This window comes from Lithobates pipiens, unplaced genomic scaffold (genome assembly GCF_037356315.1).
Source record: "Lithobates pipiens isolate NorthernLeopardFrog02 unplaced genomic scaffold, aLitPip1_a1.2 Scaffold_27, whole genome shotgun sequence".
In the NCBI taxonomy this organism is placed as follows: Eukaryota; Metazoa; Chordata; class Amphibia; order Anura; family Ranidae; genus Lithobates; species Lithobates pipiens.
This window is the reverse complement of record NW_027507788.1, coordinates 35,268,069-35,291,049: the sequence shown is the minus strand read 5'-3', so window position 1 is coordinate 35,291,049 and position 22,981 is coordinate 35,268,069. Positions and strand designations below refer to the sequence as shown.

General features: G+C 47.6%; 1 long non-coding RNA gene across 1 annotated transcript; it reads right to left on the bottom strand.

Moving 5' to 3' along the window:
- Positions 1-15,957: 15,957 nt before the first annotated feature.
- On the bottom strand, positions 15,958-22,299 carry LOC143933167 (uncharacterized). The gene is made up of 3 exons (XR_013263019.1): positions 22,218-22,299; positions 18,310-18,342; positions 15,958-16,033 (listed from the first exon to the last, which is right to left on the bottom strand). It is a non-coding gene; the product is annotated as an uncharacterized LOC143933167 (long non-coding RNA).
- Between the last annotated feature and the right edge of the window lie 682 nt (positions 22,300-22,981).

Genomic DNA, 22,981 nt, shown 5'->3' with positions numbered 1-22,981 from the left:
CTGATTACATAGTCCAAGTCGTTATCTAATTGCTGCTTGAATTTGAAAAAGCTCAAATTGATCACTCGAAACTGTCAGGACACAAAGTATGTGGACTAGTTAGGTTTCTCCATTTTAATATTGAAAGCCGACCTCCCAGCAGATGGAAAAGACACAGTTTAATGCAACTCTGCAATCATTAATACATCATTAAATGTACAGTATCTCACAAAAGTGAGTACACCTAGTGGCGTCTCTAGAGGGTGGCTTTTGGGGCTATAGCCCCGAATCTGGGGCCCATAGCCCCGAGTCTCTGCATGGGTCCCCAAGGGGAGGGGAGGCTCTCTGGGGATCCTGATGTAAGTGGGGGGCTCTCTGGGGACCCTGATGCAAGGGGGGGCTCTCTGGGGACCCTGATTTTAAGGGGGGGCTCTCTGGGGACTTTAATGTAAGGGAGGCTCTCTGGGAATCCTGATGTAAGGGAGGGGCTCTCTGGGGACTTGGAAGTAAGGGGGGCTCTCCGGGGATCCTGATGCTAGGGGAAGGCTCTCTGGGGACCCTGATGTAAGGGGGGTCTCTCTGGGGATCCTGATGTAAGGGGAAGGCTCTCTGGGGACCCTGATGCAAGGGGGGGGGGCTCTCTGAGGACTCTGATGTAAGGGGGAGGCTCTCTGGGGACTCTGATGTAAGGGGAAGGCTCTCTGGGGACTCTGATGTAAGGGGAAGGCTCTCTGGGGACTCTGATGTAAGGGGGAGGCTCTCTGGGGACTTGGAAGTAAGGGGGGCTCTCCGGGGATCCTGATGCAAGGGGGAGGCTCTCTGGGGACCCTGATGTAAGGGGGGTCTCTCTGGGGATCCTGATGTAAGGGGAAGGCTCTCTGGGGACCCTGATGCAAGGGGGGGCTCTCTGGGGACTCTGATGTAAGGGGAAGGCTCTCTGGGGACTCTGATGTAAGGGGAGGCTCTCTGGGGACTCTGATGTAAGGGGAGGCTCTCTGGGGACTCTGATGTAAGGGGAGGCTCTCTGGCGACTCTGATGTAAGGGGGAGGCTCTCTGGGGACTCTGATGTATGGGAAGGCTCTCTGAGGACCCTGATTTTAAGGGGGAGGCTTTCGGGGGAACCTAATGTAAGAAAGGCTCTCTGGGGACCCTGATGTAAGTGGAGGCTGTCTGGGGTGAATGCAGAAGCTGGCTGCTATTTGCATATCAGTTCACCCCAGCATTGGTGGTATTTTTCTATAGGAAATATTCAATGACATACAGACACCTAAAGATGCCTTTTACGTCAACTTTTTATTGGTGTCTATGTCATACACATCTAAAGGGATAACTGAGATGTGTTCTTCCATTACTTACTTTTCTTGCAAACTTCCATAGAACAGTATAGGTTTCCGGCAGAATAAAAGTCACATTGCAAGACATCTCTGTCCTTCCGTCCTCCTCTACATGGATGTCTTCAACTTAGAAGAAAGAAATGTGACATGGTGACGTCATTTGTTGTGGGTAGTGAGGAGACAAAGTACTCAGATGGTTGGTCTGAGGTATACAATCAGTGGCGACTCTAGTAACAATATATATATATATATATATAAAATATACACAGTTAGTGATGGACGAACTTCCGACGGGACGTTTCGCGAACGCGAAACGCGAACGGACACAAACGTTCGCGAAAACGACCGTTCGCCGCGGGCTCCATTGACTTCAATGGGAGGCGAATTTCGCAAACCTTTAGGTCGAATTTGCGGCCACGGGGTAATTATTAGGGGGTAGCACGTAGTCCCACCACCTGGACAATAGCATAATACATGTATGAGGTGAATTTGGGATCGATAACTACAAGCATTTTTTTTTTATTTGGGAAATTGTTCTGACAATTCAGGACTATGGAGCTAATGAAGGCAATGGAGGAGAGGGAAGGTCAGGGACCAGGGTAGGCAAACAAGAGGGTGCAGGAGATACAGAGCACTGACAGCAGCACCGTAATACAGAGCACTGACATCAGCACCGTGACATACAGCGCTGACAGCAGCTCCGTGACATACAGCGCTGACAGCAGCTCCGTGACATACAGCGCTGACAGCAGCTCCGTGACATACAGCGCTGACAGCAGCTCCGTGACATACAGCGCTGACAGCAGCTCCGTGACATACAGCGCTGACAGCAGCACCGTGACATACAGCGCTGACAGCAGCTCCGTGACATACAGCGCTGACAGCAGCTCCGTGACATACAGCGCTGACAGCAGCTCCGTGACATACAGCACTGACAGCAGCTCCGTGACATACAGCGCTGACAGCAGCTCCGTGACATACAGCGCTGACAGCAGCACCGTGACATACAGCGCTGACAGCAGCTCCGTGACATACAGCGCTGACAGCAGCTCCGTGACATACAGCGCTGACAGCAGCTCCGTGACATACAGCGCTGACAGCAGCTCCGTGACATACAGCGCTGACAGCAGCACCGTGACATACAGCGCTGACAGCAGCTCCGTGACATACAGCGCTGACAGCAGCTCCGTGACATACAGCGCTGACAGCAGCTCCGTGACATACAGCACTGACAGCAGCTCCGTGACATACAGCGCTGACAGCAGCTCCGTGACATACAGCGCTGACAGCAGCACCGTGACATACAGCGCTGACAGCAGCTCCGTGACATACAGCGCTGACAGCAGCTCCGTGACATACAGCGCTGACAGCAGCTCCGTGACATACAGCGCTGACAGCAGCTCCGTGACATACAGCGCTGACAGCAGCTCCGTGACATACAGCGCTGACAGCAGCTCCGTGACATACAGCGCTGACAGCAGCTCCGTGACATACAGCGCTGACAGCAGCACCGTGACATACAGCGCTGACAGCAGCTCCGTGACATACAGCGCTGACAGCAGCTCCGTGACATACAGCGCTGACAGCAGCACCGTGACATACAGCGCTGACAGCAGCTCCGTGACATACAGCGCTGACAGCAGCTCCGTGACATACAGCGCTGACAGCAGCTCCGTGACATACAGCGCTGACAGCAGCTCCGTGACATACAGCGCTGACAGCAGCTCCGTGACATACAGCGCTGACAGCAGCTCCGTGACATACAGCGCTGACAGCAGCTCCGTGACATACAGCGCTGACAGCAGCTCCGTGACATACAGCGCTGACAGCAGCTCCGTGACATACAGCGCTGACAGCAGCTCCGTGACATACAGCGCTGACAGCAGCTCCGTGACATACAGCGCTGACAGCAGCTCCGTGACATACAGCGCTGACAGCAGCTCCGTGACATACAGCGCTGACAGCAGCACCGTAAGCAGCCCCAGGAGGAAGTCAGCACAGCACAGGGATGGTGTGATCCCCTCATAATAAGAACCCCCAGGAGGAAGTCAGCACAGCACAGGGATGGTGGGAGCCCCTCATAATAAGAACACCCAGGAGGAAGTCAGCACAGCACAGGGATGGTGGGAACCCCTCATAATAAGCAGCCCCAGTAGAAATATGACACCGCTCAACCTCTTCAAAGAGGAGGGTAGGGGCATATAGTACGGTGTGCTTTTTTGGGTCAGGGAAGTGAGCCAAATGAATTAAGAAGGTCTGTGTGCTTGATTCCAAAAATTGTTTATAGACATATACATGGTCTACTGATCACATGTGTTGAATTCCTCCGAGATCCATGCCTCATTCATTTTTAGAAATGTGAGGTAGTTAACACTGTGGTGAGCTAGGCGAGTACGCTTATCGGTCACAATCCCCCCTGCTGCGCTGAACGTCCTTTCGGACAGGACACTGGATGAGGGGCAAGCCAACAGTTCGATTGCAAATTGGGCAAGCTCTGGCCAGAGGTCAAGCCTGCCCACCCAGTAGTCTAGGGGTTCATCACTCCTCAGAGCGTCCACATCGGCCGTTAACCCAATGTAGTCGGACACCTGACGGTCTAGGCGTTCCCTGATGCTGGATCCGGATGACACCTGTCGATGGGTCGGCTGAAAGAATGACCTCATATCCGAAGTCACCAACACATCTTCAAACCGGCCTCTTCTTGCAGGCGCTGTTGGATTGGTACCCGCAAATCCTTCTCTGGGAGTGGGAATTGCTCCTCTGCCAGCGCACGCAAAAGCAGAATGCAGCATTTCTCGAAGCAAGGCCTGGAAGTGCTGCATTCTGACAGCCCTCTGCGACGGCGGTAACATTTCCGCCATTTTGTGTTTGTACCGGGGGTCTAAGTACGTTGCCACCCAGTACTGGTCCTTGACCCTCATGCTTTTTATACGGGGGTCCCTATTAAAACACTGGAGCATGAAGGCCCCCATTTGCACTAAAGTGGAAGCGGTGTGGTGGCCTGGCTCCTGCTCATCATCCAGGATAATGTCGTCCTCTTCATTCTCCTCTCCCCATCCTCGCACAACAGGGATCCCAGAAAGGTTTAAAGCATGCTCTTCTTGCTCCTGCTCATCCGCCCCGGCACCATCCTCCTCTGACTCCTCATCAGACTCCTGTTGTTGACTTGTCTCAGATAGAGTAGCCCCCCCTGGGAATTCATCCAGCATTGCGACTTCCTCATCTTCCCGCTCCTGCTCCTCCACAGCCTGATCAATGACACGACGCAATGCACGCTCCAGAAAGAAGGCATAAGGTACCATGTCACTGATGGCGCCATGGCTGCGACTGACCAGTTTGGTGATCTCCTCAAATGGCCGCAGAAGTCTGCATGTGTCGCGCATGAGCAGCCACTGGCGCGGTGAAAAAAAACCCAGCTCCCCAGAACCGTTTCTTTCGCAGAGTTCATACAGGTAGACGTTAACTGCACGTTTCTGCTGGAGCAGCCTATCAAGCATATAGAAGGTTGAGTTCCATCGCGTCGGGCAATCGCAAATAAGACGTCTGACCGGCAGATGGTGTCGCCGCTGAATGTCAGCAAGGCGAGCCATGGCCGTGTAAGATCTTCTGAAATGGGCCGAGATTTTCCTTGCCTGCCGCAAGATGTCCTGGACCCCAGGGTATTTGACAAGGAATCGCTGCACGACCAAGTTTAAGACGTGTGCCATGCACGGCACGTGCGTGATTTTGCCCTGTTTCAATGCGCTAAGCAGATTGGCACCGTTGTCACACACCACTTTACCAACTGTCAAATTGAGCGGTGTTAGCCACTCATCTGCCTGTGAACGCAAAGCTGAAAGGAGTGCCGGGCCAGTGTGGCTCTTTGCTTCCAGGCACAACAGACGCAGCACGGCATGGCAACGTCTCACCTGGCATGTGGAATAGGTTCTGGGGAGCTTGGGCGGTGCAGTGGAAGAGACGCTAGCAGCGGAAAAGGAGGAGGCAGCTGAGGAGGAGAGGGAGGAGGATGGAGTAGGAGGAGGAGAAGAAGAGTCAGGCCTGCATGCAATCCGTGGCGGTAAAACCAAATCTACACGGGTGCCACGGGTTACATGCTTGACGGCCGTCAGAAGGTTCACCCAGTGGGCAGTAAAACTGATATACCTTCCCTGCCCGTGTTTGCTAGACCACGTGTCTGTGGTCAGATGTATCTTGGCACCGACACTGTGTGCCAGAGATACATTCACTTGCCGCTGAACATGGCCATATAGCTCTGGGATGCCCTTCTCTGAGAAATACTTCCTTCCTGGGACCTTCCATTGTGGTGTTCCAATGGCCACAAATTTGCGAAAGGCCTCCGAGTCCACCAGTTTATATGGCAGTAGTTGGCGGGCTATGAGTTCTGACAAGCCAGCCGCCAACCGTTGGGCAAGAGGGTTATCCGGCGTCATCATTTTTTTACGCTCAAACATTAGGCCCACGGAAGCCTGCCTTTTTGCAGAAAAATGTGAGCTTGGCGTGATGGAAGGTGGAGTGGAGGACAATTGTGAGGAGAGAGGAGAAGGAGAAGTAGAAGACGAGGCTGGACGGTGAGAGCCTGCAGTGTGGCTTTGTGTGTTCCGTTGCTCCCACTGGGCTCGGTGATGGCTGCTCATGTGCCTTCTTAAGGCGGTCGTCCCTAGGTGAGTATTGGGCTTACCGCGACTAACGCGTTGACTGCAAAGATTGCAGATGGCAACGCTATTGTCAGCAGCGGACACGTTAAAAAAAGCCCACACTGCGGAGCCATGTGCCGGTGTCCTGGGAGCGCCAGATGTGACCGTACATGGTCGATGACTCGCTCCTGATACATTTGCAGTCTGCTTTGTCCCTGCTGTGCAATGTAAGTCATTGCTGCTTCTCCTCCCTATCTGCTGGTCCATATCTCCCTCTGAACTCCCCTCCTCTTCCTCTCTTGTGGGCACCCACGTGACATCACTAGACACGTCATCATCAACGTCACCTTCCCCACCGCTATAAGTAGAGTAGGCAGCAACACCGGGGACCAACCTCCTCCTTGGGCTGATCTGGGTACTGGCGTCAGACTGCTGAGTAGCGCTTGTTGCTACCTCCTCTTCCTGATCCAATACCAAGAGTGGCTGCGCATCAGAAATGTCCTCTTGATATGGATCGGAAAATAATTCCAGTGACTCAAGCGGAAGGTATGTGGTGGTGGTGGTGGTGGTCGTGTTGTTGGTGGTAGTGTCTTTGGGGGTGCACATAGCAGAGAGTGAAGAAGAGGGTGCAGATCGAGAGGATGAGGAGGGTGCAGAAGAGTAAGGCTGAGCGAGCCACTCAACCAAGTCTGGTGCATCCTTTAAAGTAATTGAACGCACCTTCTGCAACTTCCCACTTTGGCTCAAGCCTGTTGCTCCTGCCCTACCCCTACCACCCCTGCGGAAGGGCCTGCCTCTTCCTCTGCATGTCATTTTTTAAATGACCCTGTGACAAAACTCTTAGTCCCTATACCGCTGAAGGACTGCTGCAGTATAGGTGAGCGGTCAGCAGTGGTGCACGTCAACCCTATCTATTGTGGACCTATAGCGGTCCTTACAGAACAGCAGACTGTACCGCACTCAAGCCTATGTACCGTAGCACCCTATACCAAGTTACCAGTCCTTATAAGAACTTTTGTGGACCAAGCAGGTTGTGTATTAGTGTTTAGCAGACTGTACGTCAGTCCCTATACCGCTGAAGGACTGCTGCAGTATAGGGCAGCGGTCAGCAGTGGTGCACGTCAACCCTATCTATTGTGGACCGATAGCGGTCCTTACAGAACAGCAGACTGTACCGCACTCAAGCCTATGTACCGTAGCACCCTATACCAAGTTACCAGTCCTTATAAGAACTTTTGTGGACCAAGCAGGTTGTGTATTAGTGTTTAGCAGACTGTACGTCAGTCCCTATACCGCTGAAGGACTGCTGCAGTATAGGGCAGCGGTCAGCAGTGGTGCACGTCAACCCTATCTATTGTGGACCGATAGCGGTCCTTACAGAACAGCAGACTGTACCGCACTCAAGCCTATGTACCGTAGCACCCTATACCAAGTTACCAGTCCTTATAAGAACTTTTGTGGAACAAGCAGGTTGTGTGTTAGTGATTAGCAGACTGTACGTCAGTCCCTATACCAATGAAGGACTGCTGCAGTATAGGGCAGCGGTCAGCAGTAGTGCACGGCAACCCTATGTATTGTGGACCGATAGCGGTCCTTACAGAACAGCAGACTGTACCGCACTCAAGCCTATGTACCGTAGCACCCTATACCAAGTTACCAGTCCTTATAAGAACTTTTGTGGACCAAGCAGGTTGTGTATTAGTGTTTAGCAGACTGTACGTCAGTCCCTATACCGCTGAAGGACTGCTGCAGTATAGGGCAGCGGTCAGCAGTGGTGCACGTCAACCCTATGTATTGTGGACCGATAGCGGTCCTTACAGAACAGCAGACTGTAACGCACTCAGGCCTATGTACCGTAGCACCCTATACCAAGTTACCAGTCCTTATAAGAACTTTTGTGGACCAAGCAGGTTGTGTGTTAGTGATTAGCAGACTGTACGTCAGTCCCTATACCAATGAAGGACTGCTGCAGTATAGGGCAGCGGTCAGCAGTAGTGCACGGCAACCCTATGTATTGTGGACCGATAGCGGTCCTTACAGAACAGCAGACTGTAACGCACTCAGGCCTATGTACCGTAGCACCCTATACCAAGTTACCAGTCCTTATAAAAACTTTTGTGGACCAAGCAGGTTGTGTGTTAGTGTTTAGCAGACTGTGCGTCAGTCCCTATACCGCTGAAGGACTGCTGCAGTATAGGGCAGCGGTCAGCAGTGGTGCACGTCAACCCTATCTATTGTGGACCGATAGCGGTCCTTACAGAACAGCAGACTGTACCGCACTCAAGCCTATGTACCGTAGCACCCTATACCAAGTTACCAGTCCTTATAAGAACTTTTGTGGACCAAGCAGGTTGTGTATTAGTGTTTAGCAGACTGTACGTCAGTCCCTATACCGCTGAAGGACTGCTGCAGTATAGGGCAGCGGTCAGCAGTGGTGCACGTCAACCCTATGTATTGTGGACCGATAGCGGTCCTTACAGAACAGCAGACTGTAACGCACTCAGGCCTATGTACCGTAGCACCCTATACCAAGTTACCAGTCCTTATAAGAACTTTTGTGGACCAAGCAGGTTGTGTGTTAGTGATTAGCAGACTGTACGTCAGTCCCTATACCAATGAAGGACTGCTGCAGTATAGGGCAGCGGTCAGCAGTAGTGCACGGCAACCCTATGTATTGTGGACCGATAGCGGTCCTTACAGAACAGCAGACTGTAACGCACTCAGGCCTATGTACCGTAGCACCCTATACCAAGTTACCAGTCCTTATAAAAACTTTTGTGGACCAAGCAGGTTGTGTGTTAGTGTTTAGCAGACTGTGCGTCAGTCCCTATACCGCTGAAGGACTGCTGCAGTATAGGGCAGCGGTCAGCAGTGGTGCACGTCAACCCTATCTATTGTGGACCGATAGCGGTCCTTACAGAACAGCAGACTGTACCGCACTCAAGCCTATGTACCGTAGCACCCTATACCAAGTTACCAGTCCTTATAAGAACTTTTGTGGACCAAGCAGGTTGTGTATTAGTGTTTAGCAGACTGTACGTCAGTCCCTATACCGCTGAAGGACTGCTGCAGTATAGGGCAGCGGTCAGCAGTGGTGCACGTCAACCCTATGTATTGTGGACCGATAGCGGTCCTTACAGAACAGCAGACTGTAACGCACTCAGGCCTATGTACCGTAGCACCCTATACCAAGTTACCAGTCCTTATAAGAACTTTTGTGGACCAAGCAGGTTGTGTGTTAGTGATTAGCAGACTGTACGTCAGTCCCTATACCAATGAAGGACTGCTGCAGTATAGGGCAGCGGTCAGCAGTAGTGCACGGCAACCCTATGTATTGTGGACCGATAGCGGTCCTTACAGAACAGCAGACTGTACTGCACTCAGGCCTATGTACCGTAGCACCCTATACCAAGTTACCAGTCCTTATAAAAACTTTTGTGGACCAAGCAGGTTGTGTGTTAGTGTTTAGCAGACTGTGCGTCAGTCCCTATACCGCTGAAGGACTGCTGCAGTATAGGGCAGCGGTCAGCAGTAGTGCACGGCAACCCTATGTATTGTGGACCGATAGCGGTCCTTACAGAACAGCAGACTGTAACGCACTCAGGCCTATGTACCGTAGCACCCTATACCAAGTTACCAGTCCTTATAAGAACTTTTGTGGACCAAGCAGGTTGTGTGTTAGTGATTAGCAGACTGTACGTCAGTCCCTATACCAATGAAGGACTGCTGCAGTATAGGGCAGCGGTCAGCAGTAGTGCACGGCAACCCTATGTATTGTGGACCGATAGCGGTCCTTACAGAACAGCAGACTGTACCGCACCCAAGCCTATGTACCGTAGCACCCTAGACAGACCAAGTTACCAGTCCTGATAAAGAGCTTTGTGGAACAAGTGAGTTGTGAATGATTAGCAGACTGCAGCAGAAGGGCAGCAGTCAAGTATAATATTCTTTCTATATTTGGAAGAAAGAATATTATACGTGTACAAGCCTATTACCGTACCACTGATACCAGTCCTGAAAAGAACCTTTGTGGAACTAATAGTAACAGCAAGTCTTTAAAATTATCCTCACTGCCTGACACACTGCTTCCTGCCTGTCCCTATACAAATTGGCAAAAAAGAGTAGGCTGGAACGATTAGCTGGAACAGCTCTTTTGTGGACCTGATAGTAACAGCTAATGATGATGATGATGATGATGATGAAGAAAGACTAATCTGGCTGAGCTGTCCCTAAAATAGCAGCATACAGCGCTCTGTCCCTTTATCTAAACTGACAAAAGAAACTCAGGCTGCTGACCTAACACCTATACCAGTCCTGAAAAGAACTTTTGTGTACCAAATAGCTAGCGTTTTCTCTGTCCCTACTCCACACAGGATCCTTTCCCTACAGTGACAGAAGAAAGAATGTAAAATGGCCACCGGATCGGGTGTATTTATAGGTTAGGGGGAATGTCCAAGTGTCCATGAGCTGTCATGTCTCAATTGGTTGTCCTGTAACACATGATAAACGTGTCACGAAAGGTTAAAGTTCTTGTATACATTAAACACGTAAGTCCGCCGGGGCGAACGACGGAAAAAGGCGTTCGAACCCGCGGACGGCGAAAGTCGGAAATTCGCCGCGAAACGACCGCCGGGCGAACCGTTCGGCCATCACTATACACAGTGTATATAGCAGCCCCACAGTGTATACAGCCCCCCTTACATCACAGTCTGCAGAGTGCCGCTTACATCAGAGTCCACAGAGCCCCCCTTACATCAGAGTTCGCAGATCTCCCTTACATCAGAGTCCACAGAGTGCCCCTTACATCAGATTTACTTAGAGCTCCCCTTAACCAAAACTTAAGGTGCACTAATAATTTTCACCACAAAAAGCCTCCCTTACATCAGAGTCCACACAGCATCCCTTACATCACAGTCCGCAGAGTGCCCCTTACATCAGAGTCCACAGATCTCCCTTACATCAAAGTTCACAGATCTCCCCTACATCAGAGTTTGCAGATCTCCCTTACATCAGAGTCCACAGATCTCCCCTACATCAGAGTTTGCAGATTTCCCTTCCATCAGAGTCTGCAGATCCCCCTTACATCAGAGTCCACAGAGCGCCCCCTTACATCAGAGTCCGCAGAGTGCCCCTTACATCAGAGTGCGCAGAGTGTCCCTTACATCAGAGTCCACAGAGTGTCTCTTACATCAGAGTCCACAGAGTATCCCTTACATCAGAGTCCACAGAGTGCCCCTTACATCAAAGTCCACAGAGTGCCCCTTACATCAAAGCCCACAGAGTGCCCCTTACATCAAAGTCCACAGAGTGCCCCTTACATCAAAGTCCACAGAGTGCCCCTTACATCAAAGTCCACAGAGTGTCCCTTACATCAGAGTCCACAGAGTGTCCCTTACATCAGAGTCCACAGAGTGCCCCTTACATCAAAGTCCACAGAGTGCCCCTTACATCAAAGTCCACAGAGTGTCCCTTACATCAGAGTCCACAGAGTGTCCCTTACATCAGAGTCCACAGAGTGCCCCTTACATCAAAGTCCACAGAGTGCCCCTTACATCAAAGTCCAAAGAGTGCCCCTTACATCAAAGTCCACAGAGTGCCCCTTACATCAAAGTCCACAGAGTGCCCCTTACATCAAAGTCCACAGAGTGTCCCTTACATCAGAGTCCACAGAGTGTCCCTTACATCAGAGTCAGCAGAGTGCCCTTTAGATCAGAGTCCACAGAGTGCCCCTTACATCATAGTCCACAGAGCCCCCTTACATCATAGTCCACAGAGCCCCCCTTACATCAGTCTGCAGATCTCCCTTACATCATAGTCCACAGAGCCCCCCCTTACATCTGAGTCCGCAGAGTGCCCCTTACATTAGAGTCCGCAGAGTGCCCCTTACATTAGAGTCCGCAGAGTGCCCCTTACATTAGCGTCCGCAGAGTGCCCCTTACATTAGCGTCCGCAGAGTGCCCCTTACATTAGAGTCCGCAGAGTGCCCCTTACATCAGAGTCCGCAGAGTGCCCCTTACATCAGAGTCCGCAGAGTGCCCCTTACATCAGAGTCCGCAGAGTGCCCCTTACATCAGAGTCCGCAGAGCGACCCCTACAGCAGAGAATTTCTGCTTACACTGTAAGGGAGATCTTTGTGTAATGTAAAGTAGAACCCTAATGTAAAGTGTTACTAAACCCTCAACCGTAAAATCAGTCTGTATATGCAGTAATGCATGCTTGTTATACTCACTGTGGAACCTCAGGGGTTAATCCTCAGTAAAAAAAAAGCTGTTTGATCCTGTCTTCGCTAATCCTCCCCTTCTCCCATTGTCCCCAACTCAACTCACGATAAGACAGAGCCTTTGGAGTAATTTTGCACATGCTCAGTTTGGTGTGTATTGCTTGAGAGCTTTTTTTTTCTTGGGATAGTGCACGTGATCAGCACAGGGCCAATCAGCACTGTCCAGACAGGGGGTCAGGGGTCCTGCAGCCTCATAGGACAGAGTAGAATACATAGGACAGAGTACAAGTTTGAACCCGACACTGATAGAAGTCACAAGACTGCTATATACTGCTGATGAGAAAAGGTGTTTAGCCGTTTATATTTACTAAAATAATTGCATTTCCATGTTCTGTGTACTGTAGGAGACCGGATATAGTGAATGCAGGGTGCTGGGTTTAGTAAGGGAGCTCTGATGTAAAGGGGAAAGTTGTGAACTCTGATGTAAAGGGGAACTCTGATGTAAGGGGGTCTCTGCTCGCCAAAGCCCCCCCCGTTACTTACAAAGTCCCTCTTACATTAGAGCACTCGCTGAGAGGCAAGAGAGAAGGGAGGATGGGAAGGAGACTTCACTCACAGTGGATAGACGGATGGATCGGCGGGTTGCACCTATCCTCCTCTGGTTTCAAAACTTCCTGCTGACACTTCCCCTTCTCTGAGGCACAACACCGCTGGGGAGTGGGGGTGGGGCAGGCACAGGTGGAGAGGGCAGGAGGAGGAGCAGAAGCAGCTCGCTCTCTTCTCTCATGTTTAGCGCTAGTTAGTTCAGTCTTATTTTAACCCATTATTACAAATTATATATATACTGGCACTGATATTGAATTGATATATTTCACACATTTAGGATGCTGGCATAGGTGTGCGCAGCCTATGGCATTAGGGTGTGCACCCCAAAGCTAAAACACATATGGATGTATATATACTGACAGTGTCAGTAGGGCAGTGGACGGTGTCAGTAGTTTTTATTATTTTTTACATTTTTTTTTTTATTATTATTTAGAAGCCCATTAGGGGGCTTTGGTGAAATATCAGGAGTATAAACAGGTGGGAATCTGGGCCACACTGGGTGATTAAGGTGTCCCCCGGGCACACCCGGCACACTGTGCACACGCCTATGGTTGCTGGGCTGTACTATATATAAAATTCATCGTAGGAAAGTTTTGTCTTCTTCAAGACACTTCAAAAGACTGGAAAACATCCTTTGTACTGCAATTAGGCAAAATAAAATGGAATTGGATTCCACTTCAGTGTCTTATTAAAGAGTTAATGGCTTCTCGACCGCCTCACGCAGATTTACTGTTGCAGAAGGGCACGTGCAGGCAGAATCACGTACCTGTACGTGGCCCTTTAAGAGGCGGCTTGCGGGCGTGACTGAGATCGCAGGTCTCGCGGACTTGATGTCCGTGGGGATACCTGCAATTGTTTCACGGAGAGGAAGAACGGGGAGATGCCAATGTAAACAAGCATCTTCCTGTTCTGCCTAGTGACAGGACACTGATGACAGCTCCCTGTAATCAGGAATGGTGATCAGTGATGTGCCACACATAGCCCCTCCCCCCTCACAGTTAGAATCACTCCCTAGGACACACTTAAAGCGGAGGTCCACCCTAAAATGGACCTCCGCTCATCGGAATCCCCCCCCCCTCCGGCGCCACAATTGGCACCTTTCAGGGGGGAGGGGGGTGCAGTTACCTGGATAATCCAGGTAACTGCACCCACTTCCGGGATAGCTGTCTGCGGAAAGGGGCGTAGATTACGCCCCTTTCCGTAACTGCCCGCCCCTTTGCGCAAGTGCCCCGCTGCCTGCTGGGAAACACACAGCTCCCAGAGGCAGCGGGGACCGTCCGGATTGCGCCGCGCGGCTCGCGCATGCGCAGTAGGGAACCGGGAAATGAAGCCGAAAGGCTCCATTTCCTGATTCCCATACCCAAGATGGCGGTGGCAGGACCCGACAGACGACCTAGCGATCAGCTTCGGGTGCCGACATCGCGGGCGCGCTGGACAGGTAAGTGTCACTATTTTAAAAGTCAGCAGCTGCAGTATTTGTAGCTGCTGGCTTTTTAAAAAAAAAAAAAAACGCGGAGTCCCGGTGGACTCCCGCTTTAACACCTACAGTGCCACCTAGTGGTTAACCCCTTCACTGCCAGTCACATTTACACAGTAATCAATGCATTTTTAATTGCGCTGATCGCTGTATAAATGTGAATGGTCCCAAAATCGCGCTAAAAATGGCCGATGTGTCCGCCATAATGTCGCAGCCATGATAAAAATCGCTGCTCGCCGCCATTACTAGTAAAAAAAAACATTGTCAATAAAAATGCCATAAATATATCCCCTATTTTGTAGACGCTATAACTTTTGCGCAAACCAATCAATATACACTTATTGTGATTTTTTTTAACCAAAAATATGTAAAAGAATACGTATCGGCCTAAACTGTGGAAAAAAAATGTTTTTTTATATATTTTTTGGGGATATTTATTATAGCAAAATGTAAAAAAGAATGCGTTTTTTTCAAAATTGTCACAATTTTTTTGTTTATATCGCAAAAAATAAAAACCGCAGAGATGATCAAATACCACCAAAAGAAAGCTCTATTTGTGAGGAAAAAAGAACGTCAATTTTGTTTGGGAGCCACGTTGCACGACCGCACAATTGTCAGTTAGAGTGACGCAGTGGCGAATCGCAAAAAGTGTTCTGGTCTTTGGCCAGCCAAATGGTCCGGGGCTGAAGTGGTTAAGTTGCCTGTGGATGGTGCCAAATCAGCAGATGACCAAACTGTCCAGACAGACTGGGTCTACAGATACCCTTCCTAATAAATTTGGATAAATGTAGACACCAGTGATCCCTCAGGTGTGTGGTGGCTTTCTGCTCAGCGCTTATTAGGTATTACAGGTATACAGCCAGACTGCATATACAGTAATAGATATATTTTTTAATGTTCTATGTATTGCAGCAAGGGTTAAGATACCCCTATCTTTAGATCTATCCGAGACAGTGAGCTATTTCCAATAGACCTGATGAAGGAGGTCCAGTAACCTTGAAACGCGTTGACGTTTGTCTAATAAACTGCACTGAAGGTTGATAAAGTCTTCAAAAGTTTGCTTCCACCCACATGTATGCACATTACGTGTGGACATCCCATCCATGCGTCATTCATGTTCATTTTAGCCTGAAGATTACCCTGAAGATCTACCACCTTCTATCTATTAGTCGCACTAGCAGTCTAACAGATTACCAGATCCGTCAGCCCCAAACAGCATGCCTTCTAAAACCCAATTTGGGTAATGTGTGGCACCCCTCTATAGACCTCAGGATAGTTAAAGCCCCTACATACTTTACATAGCGGGAATACAAGTTCCTGCTTGCGATTTTGTATGGGGGGGGCGATTTTTAACATGATTCTGCTTGTCGCACATAAAGCAGTATAGAGAAGGGACATGAACTCAAATGCCGCACACCATCAGAAACTGATAGTCACGGTAGTGAGAGCTGCCTCAGCCCAAGTCCATCCAGGCCCCGTCCCCGATGGTCCCGGGGACACCATTTACAATGAGTGGTACCCAAAAAGGCGTTGTGTGCATTTCAGCGATTTCCACGCAATTTGGAATCTCCAAATGGGAATGGGGCCTCAATGGGGCTTGCTTGGCCTGGGGTGGAATAATGTATTCCTTGGGACATCATATATTGATGGCTACTGTTCAATCATCAGTTCTATAAAAATGTTGAATGATCCAGTGGCACTTACGCTTACAAGCCACGGGTACGTCACAGTCCTCTTCTACACATCGTCTGCAGCTATATGTCCGGGCTTCTTTTTGAAGGCCTATATGGAAAAACAGAAGGTAGACATTTTTTTTTCTGTATGAGATGTTGCAATTACTATATGTCATGTAATTTGTAGCTTGACTGTCTGACCAGGTGTCTGTTGGTGTCTATCGGTGTCTATTGGTGTCTTTTGGTGTTTGTAGGTGTCTGTTGGTGTGTATTGTTTTCTGTTGGTGTCTATTGGTCTCTGATGGTGCCTATCAGTGTCTATTGTTGTCTGTTGGTGTCTATTGGTGTCTAATGGGCTGGTCATAAATTTTTACTATGTTATTTTTCAATTTTCTTTAGCTTTACCTTCAGCTATGTAGTAGAAGGGTTGCCTGATTGCATACAAATTGCAAGTGTTTAGGTTTGCCCTCATAGATATTATATGGTTTTGGTAAATCTAAAGGAAAATTGTACAAGAGAGTTGTATAATGCATTGGCGTTTGTTGGTGTTTGATGGTGTATTTTGGTGTCTGTTGTTGCTGTTGGCGTCTGTTGGTGTATTTTGGTGTATTTTGGTGTTTGTTGGTGTTTGTTGGTGTCTGTAGGTGTCTGTTGGTGTTTGTTGGTGTATTTTGGTGTTTGTTGGTGTTTGATGGTGTATTTTGGTGTCTGTTGTTGCTGTTGGTGTATTTTGGTGTATTTTGGTGTTTGTTGGTGTTTGTTGGTGTCTGTTGGTGTCTGTTGGTGTCTGTTGGTGTTTGTTGGTGTATTTTGGTGTCTGTTGGTGTCTGTTGGTGTATTTTGGTGTCTGTTGGTGTCTGTTGGTGTCTGTTGGTGTATTTTGGTGTCTGTTGGTGTCTGTTGGTGTTTGTTGGTGTATTTTGGTGTTTGTTGGTGTTTGATGGTGTATTTTGGTGTCTGTTGTTGCTGTTGGTGTATTTTGGTGTATTTTGGTGTTTGTTGGTGTTTGTTGGTGTCTGTTGGTGTCTGTTGGTGTCTGTTGGTGTTTGTTGGTGTATTTTGGTGTCTGTTGGTGTCTGTTGGTGTATTTTGGTGTCTGTTGGTGTCTGTTGGTGTCTGTTGGTGTATTTTGGTGTCTGTTGGTGTCTGTTGGTGTCTGTTGGTGTCTGTTGGTGTATTTTGGTGTCTGTTGGTGTTTGTTGATGTTTGTTGGTGTTTGTTGGTGTCTGTTGGTGTTTGTTGGTGTATTTTGGTGTCTGTTGGTGTCTGTTGGTGTTTGTTGGTGTCTGTTGGTGTTTGTTGATGTTTGTTGGTGTTTGTTGGTGTCTGTTGGTGTATTTTGGTGTCTGTTGGTGTATTTTGGTGTTTGTTGGTGTATTTTGGTGTTTGTTGGTGTATTTTGGTGTTTGTTGGCGTCTCTTGGTGTCAATTGTCAGCCTACTTATGTAAACCCATTATTCCCCCTAAAAAAATGTGCGCTGTTACTGATTATAAAGTGTGAGTTGGAGTTTGGCTTCAGTATGTTATCTAAATTAGTTAGTGTATCTATATCTGTTAGTGCATCTAATGCCGCGTACACACAACCGGACTTTCCGGCAGACTTGGTCCAACGGTCTTCCCGACGGACTTTCGGCGGATTTCCGACAGACTTTTCGAGCGAACGGACTTGCCCACACACGAACGGACTGAGTCCGTTCGAAAGTCCGTTCATTTTGAACGTGATGACGTAAACGGGATTAAACAAGGAAGTTCAATTGCCAGTAGCCAATAGCTGCCCTTGCGTTGTATTTGGTCCATCAGACCAGCACACCGTCGGAATTGAGTCCTTCGGATAGATGAAACATGTTCTATCCGTCCATCTGATTTTTTGCCCAAAAAAACGATCGGATTAGCCCACACACGATTGGATTGTCCGATGGACTAATCCCTTTGGACTTAGTCTGCCGGAAAGTCCGGTTGTGTGTACGCGGCATTACACTCGTCTCCCCACAGAGTGACAATTCTGTTCTGCAAAGCATCCCCTGTGCTCCTTCATCCAGAGTTTGGTTGCTCTAATACAGGAGGTGTGCTACTGGCCTGGTGAAGAAAGAAGGAAAAAAAAGCCTTAAAAAAAAAAAAAAAAAAAAGGAAAGCAGCCACCACATCTAATGATTGGTAGGCTTCAATATATTACATTTTTGGATTTAATACTGCATTAAGTCAGTGTGAAATGTATTACAGTACAGGGACTTTAGAACACAAATCGGTCAATTCATTTTTTTAATAATTTGTGTGTAAAGCAGCCTAAGCCCTTCAGATTAAGCGGATCTGCATTTGGTATCTTAATTCTGCTGTGTTGTGTAGGAACAGTCTTCTGTTATGTATGAATGTTTTTCTTTCACTCACCACAAGGGGGCATACAGGCTGCAAGTTGATGACCTAAAATAAAAAATAAAAATAAAACAAATTCATGTGCCTCTTCACCCTCTACCAATTGCCTGTTTGTTGTCCATATATTGTAATAATTGCCCACTTGCTCCCATAGTGCCACATTGCTTGTTTGATGCCTGAATATGGTGTGACTTCCCATTTGTTGGCTAGGTATTGTCATGAATGCTTGTTTGTAACCTAGGTATAGCCAGGAATGCCCTTTTCACGCTGTTTGCTTAGATCAGTGGTCTCCAAACTGCTGCCTGGGGGCCAAATGCGGCCCTTTGCTTGCCTTTATCCAGCTCTCCCACTGACAGTAGCAATAGAGCACTATTCCTCCCACTGATACCAATGATGGGGCACTATTCCTCCCAATGATACCAATGATGGGGCACTATTCCTCTCAATGACACCAACAATGGGGGCACTATTCCTTCCATTAATACCAATGATGAGGCACTATTCCTCCCATTGACACCAATAATTGGGCACTATTCCTTCCACTGACACCAACAATGGAGAACTATTCCTTCCAATGACACCAATGATAGGGTACTATTCCTCTCAATGATACCAGTAATGGGGCACTATTCCTTCCATTAACACCAACAATGGGGCATTATTACTTCCACTGACACCAACAATAGGGCACTATTCCTTCCATTGACACCAAAGATGGGGCACTATTCCTCTCAATCACACCAACAATAGAGCACTATTCCTTCCACTAACACCAACAATGGGGCACAATTCCTTCCATTGACACAAATGATAGGGTACTATTCCTCTCAATGATACCAGTAATGGAGCACTATTCCTTCCATTAAAACCAATAATGGGGCACTATTCCTCTCAATGACACCAACAATGGGGCACTATTTCTTCCACTAACACCACTATTCCTTCCATTGACACCAATGATGGGGCACTATTCCTTCCATTAATACCAATGATGGGGCACTATTCCTTCCATTGACACCAATGATGGGGCACTAGTCCTCTCAATTATACCAATGGGGCACTATTCCTTACAATGACACCAACAATGGGGCACTATTACTTCCATTGACACCAATGATGGGGTACTATTCCTCTCAATGACACCAACAATGGGGCACTATTCCTTCCATTGGCACCAACAATGGGGCACTATTCCTCTCAATTATACCAACAATGGGGCACTATTCCTTACAATGACACCAAAAATGAGGCATTATTCCTCCAATACCAATGACAGGGTACTATTCACACTCCTACTATTGAGAGGTGCTAGGTTTTTTTATTTTTTATATCCACTCACCATTAAATCAGAGACATTGGATTCTCCCACTGACACTGGGGCATTTTCTACTCCCGGGGACCACAGTCCGGCCCCCCTCCTTTGTGGAGAAGGTTCGGGAGGGCCATGGTTACTATATGATGTATTCCTCTCCTAGTCCATCAATATCAAAGCACAACACAATTAAAAGAACCATCTCGACATTGCTGTCAAGTGAATTGCATAGCTACATTGTCTGTGAGTAACTAGCCTAAAGCTAGGGTCACATCTATGCAAGTGAGGTTGATGCATTTTTGCAGTGCATTTCTGATACACTTTTAATGCGTTTTGCTTTTTTTGAGGGGGGAGTATTGATGTTAGAAAGAGCTGACTGTTGTCATGCAGGAAAACGCACATGCATTTTTCATGCAATTCCTTTGTAGTCTATAAAGCGAACAATACACTGAGGGTTATTTACTAAACGGAAATCCACTTTGCACTCCAAGTGCACTTGGAAGTAAAGTCGCTGTAGATCCGAGGGGGACATGCAAGGAAAATAAAAAACAGCATTTTAGCTTGCACATGATTGGATGATAAAATCAGCAGAGCTCATTTCAGATCCACCCCTTAGATTTACAACGACTGCACTTCCAAGTGCACCTACAGTACAAAGTGGATTTGCCTTTCGTAAATAACCCCCATTGTGTGTAAAAAAAAAATTGCACCTTTCCAAAAAAACGCATTGCCGGGAGCTGCATAGAAATGAACGGGACCCATAGGAAATAAGGTTAAATGGATAACAGTGAGTTTCTGTGGCTCTGCAAACGCACTAAAAACATATAGGGCCAGTTCACACCACATGCATCAAAAACGCATGGAAAGTAGGTTATATGGCTTCCAGTGACATAGTTCACACCAGTGCGTTCCAGTTCCACAAAAAAAATTTAAATTTTTTCTTGCACTGAACTGTCCTGAAACGTGGTAAAACGCATAAACAATGCACTGGAACTCATCAAAAATGCATCAGAAACACAACAGACCGCAGTACGGTTATCTGCTTCCCGACCAGCTCACGCAGTTATACGTCGGCAGAAGGGCACATACAGGCAGATTAATCTACCTGTACGTTGCCCTTTAAGAGATGGCACGCGCTGGGAGCTCCTCGACCGTGATTGCGGGTCCTGCGGACTCGATATCCGCGGGGATACCGGCGATCGTCTCATGGAGAGGAAGAATGGGGAGATGCTAATGTAAACAAGCGTCTCCCCGTTCTGCCTAGTGACATTGATCACTGCTCCCTGTAATCGGGAGCGGTGACCAGTGTCATCCATCTCACATACAACCCCTCCCCCCACAGTTAGAATCACTCCCTAGGACACACTTAACCCCTAGACTGCCACCTAGTGGTTAACCCCTTCACTGCCAGTCACATTTACACAGTAATCAATCAATTTTTTTTAGCACCGATCGCTGTATAAATGCAAATGATCCCAAAAATGTGTCAAAATTGTCCGATGTGTCCGCCATAATGTCGTAGTCACGATAAAAATCGCAGATCGCCACCATAACTAGTAAAAAAAAAAATTATCCATAAAAATGCCATAAATCTATCCCCTATTTTGTAGATGCTATAACTTTTGCGCAAACCAATCAATACAGGCTTATTGTGATTTTTTTTACCAAAAATATGTAGAAGAATACGTATCGGCCTAAACTGAGGAAAATAATGTTTTTTAAATATTTTGTGGGGATATTTATTATAGAAAAAACAATAATAATGTGTTTTTTTTTTCAAAATTGTTGCTATTTTTTTGTTTATAGCGCAAAAAATAAAAACCGCAGGGGTGATCAAATACCACCAAAAGAAAGCTCTATTTGTGGGGAAAAAAGGACGTCAATTTTGTTTGGGAGCCACGACGCATGACCGCGCAATTGTCAGTTAAAACGGCGCAGTGCCGAATCGCAAAAAGTGCTCTGGTCAGGAAGGGGGTAAGGTCTTCCGGGGCTGAAGCGGTTAAAGAAAAACAAAAAAACAGGGAAAAAAGAAAAAAAAAAGCATCTGGAATGCATCCAGAAACTCACACCGGAATGTGTCAAAAGCGTATTAAAAACGTGCATGCAGAAATGCATCCCGATTCCCGAATAGATCTGCGGTGCGTTTTTCTGGTGTGAACCAGAGCATAGATGAGAACCATCCTGAGGGCCGGTTCACACCACACCCGAGATCTGTTCCCAGATGTGTTTCGGCGTGCATGTTTTTTATCAAATTTTTGATGCCTTTCTATTTTTATTTCTTCTTCTTTTTCACTGTGCTGAGGTCCGGTGCATTTTTTAATCATTTTTGATGCGTTTTGCTGCATTCCAGTACAATCCAGTGCAGGAAAAATGCAGCGTGTTCAACTTTTTTTTTTTATGGAACACCCTGGAACTGGCTGCACTGGTGTGAACTATGCCATTGGGAACCATATAATCTACTTTCCATGCGCTTTTGATGAAGAACAAAAAAAAACACTGGACTGCATGTGGTGTGAACCGGCCCTATAAGATATTGATATTGTGTAATAATAACATGCAATGAGCTGCGATACCATTTTAAAAAAGATGACATTAAACACATTGTTCTTACGTGATGCGATGGCCTGTACGCCTTTCACATATTCCGCCATCTTCCTTGCCAACAGAAGGTGCCATGACTGGAGATCCACTGGAAAACATTTGTGGACATTTTTTTTATTATTATTATTTATTTTGTTGTTTTATAGTGTCCTCATTATACATATCTCCCAACTTTTAGAGATGGGAATGAGGGACACCTATCCGCAAAAGTATGCAGGCATAGGACACCCCCCTTGCCACGCCCCCTTAAAGGAGAATTGTACAAAAACAAAGATTGGTTAAACCCAAAAGTGCTTTTTTTTTACCACTACTATTCCTTTATATTGGCTTTTGGAATTTACAAATGCAGCCAATTAGAAATCAGATGAAAGGTTTAGCGCTGGGAAACACTTTTTGATAGATAAAAAGTGCATTTTATATAGATCTATAGAGATCAGACCAAAATGAGGGACAAATGAGGAGGAATGAGGGACAGAGGGACATTGCTCCAAATCAGGGACAGTCCCTCGAAATCAGGGACAGTTGGGAGCTATGCAATGGGGGTCTCAAGGAAAGAAGGGGATCAATTTGTGGGGCAGGATTTAGGCTTTCAAATACAAAAACTCAGGTTTATTTTTTTCCATTACTGTCCAACTGGGCAGATTGTGTTTCTCCCATTTTTTTCTTGTATGGATTTTCTGGGAAGAAAATCTCCAGGAAGGGGCAACGCTTTGCCTGTAAGTTTGTTACTCCTTGTGACCTCACACCAAATTGTAAAAAATATAAAAAGGGTGG